A 2,126-nucleotide genomic window follows, 5' to 3' on the forward strand; every position below is an offset into this window, starting at 1 on the left:
AAAACATTTTAAACTTCTTTGTTTCTCCTGAGTCAGAGGCACTGGCCGGTTAGGGTTAGGTATGAACTTTGTTTCCCTGAGAACCCTACACTTGGTTGGTTTTCCAGGGAAAGAAAGGTGCACGGGCCATCTGACTGTTTTTGGATTTATTTTTCTGTTTTTTTGTTTGTTTCAAATCTCTTTTTCTAGTGTAGGTCTATCGTGGAGTTCACTATGTTTGATGCCCCGTCCCTGGAGATGTTTGGGCTTGTGGGGTCTCCTAGTTTAAATGCTGGCACCAGTGCTGGAGCATATCCTTGGCTGTGTTGGTTGTCCAGTGGATGTTGTCTCTGCCGACTCGGAAGTTCTCAGTTGGTAACAGTGGAATGTGTGGCAGGTTGGCTGAGATGAATCTGTTTAGTTCCTCCAAGTTCCGTTGGTCCTGCATGTCAAGTGCTTGTGAGAAGTTCACTAGTGGCACTTTGATTTCTGCAGCTGGGAAGGTTTTCTTTGCTGACCTGTACATCTTCTGTAGGTTTTTGATGGCTGTCTCTTTGACTTTCTGGTCCTTGTTGTTGATTCCAAATGATAGGATCACTTTGGTCACTCCTCTGTCTGTTTTGGCTTTGTCCAGAAGGTTGGCTGCATGTAGGAATTTTGCCCCTGGGTAGCTTTCAATCTGTATTTGCCTCTGGGTGTGGTCCGGGATTCTGTGGAGGTTGGAGTCACCAATGATGAGAATGTTCTTGTTAGTTTGTAGGCTCCAGTCTGTGTTCTTTTTGTCCGTGTCGATGTGTCTGTGGACCTGGTAGGTTCTCCTGGGCCGTGTTGCTGGGCTGCTGCCGAGTCGTCGGTTCTCTGGTAGAATCTGGGTGGGGGTACAGAGTGGGATAGGGTTAGAGGTGGGGGTGCAGAGGGGGTAAGGGTTAGGGATAGGTGTGCGGTTAGGGTTGCAGTTAGGTTTGGGTTCGGGGTGCAAGGTGGGGTTAGGTTTAGGGTTAGGGTTAGGGTTGGGGTTAGGTTCGGGGGGTTCAGGGTTAGGGTTAGGGTTAGGGTTGGGGTTAGGGTTAGGGTTAGGGTTAGGTTCGGGGTGCAAGGTGGGGTTAGGTTCGGGGTGCAAGGTGGGGTTAGGATTAGGGTTGGGGTTAGGTTTTAGGGTTAGGGTTAGGTTTAGGGTTAGGGTTAGGTTCGGGGTGCAAGGTGGGGTTAGGTTTAGGGTTGGGGTTAGGTTCGGGGTGCAAGGTGGGGTTAGGATTAGGGTTGGGGTTAGGGTTAGGGTTAGGGTTAGGGTCAGGGTTAGGAGAGGCAGTTTGATTAGAATCCGAGGTAGGTTTAGTGGTTCCAGTCGGTGTCTTGATCTGGGCAGCACATGTAGTGGCCTGGATGCACAGCCAGTCCGCGTCTGCTTCTGTTGGTGGGTCTGGGAGACTCCGCCGTCTGGTGGTGTTCTCGTGTGCCATCAGAAAAGCTGTCTGGAAGGTAGCCTGCTTGATCTTCTTCCCGAAGTTCCTGCAGGCCCACGTTTTAGCCTTCTGGAATGGTTCCTCCCAGTTCCCAGTTGGTATTCTGTGCAGGTCTTTTTGTAGTCTGGAGAGTGTATCTTCATAGTGTATTTGCAGGATTTGAAGATTTGTGTGCATCCAGTTCTTAGCATTGGCTGCTAAGAGTTCTGCCGTGGCTGGAGTTGGCAGGGCTGGTTTGATGTAGAGTTGCAAGTGGTTGGTTTGTTTCAGCATTCCAGGCGGGACTCTATTGTTGATGATAGCTTCATTCACGTTGTCCAAATGGTGAATTGTTTGGATCAATCTGTAGAAAGCCTTTACTGGGTGTATGGAGGGTTCCATAGTGCTGAAAAGGAAAGAGTGGTTAGGGTGATGTGTTGTCTGGGAAAGGAAGAGGTTAGTTTTTTTTGCAAGGTATCCTAAAAAAAAGGAAAAAAAATGTTATTTGTGGTTAGTTGCTGCAAAGGAAAAAAAAGGGAAAGTTATTTCCTGAAAAAGAAAAAGAGTGGTTAGGGTGATGTGTTGTCTGGGAAAGGAAGAGGTTAGTTTTTTTGCAAGGTATCCTAAAAAAAAAAAAAAAAAAAAAAAATGTTATTTGTGTGGTTAGTTGCTGCAAAAAAAAAAAAAAAAGGGAAAGTTATTTCC

Source organism: Polyodon spathula, chromosome 16, assembly GCF_017654505.1.
Source record: "Polyodon spathula isolate WHYD16114869_AA chromosome 16, ASM1765450v1, whole genome shotgun sequence".
Taxonomy (NCBI): Eukaryota; Metazoa; Chordata; class Actinopteri; order Acipenseriformes; family Polyodontidae; genus Polyodon; species Polyodon spathula.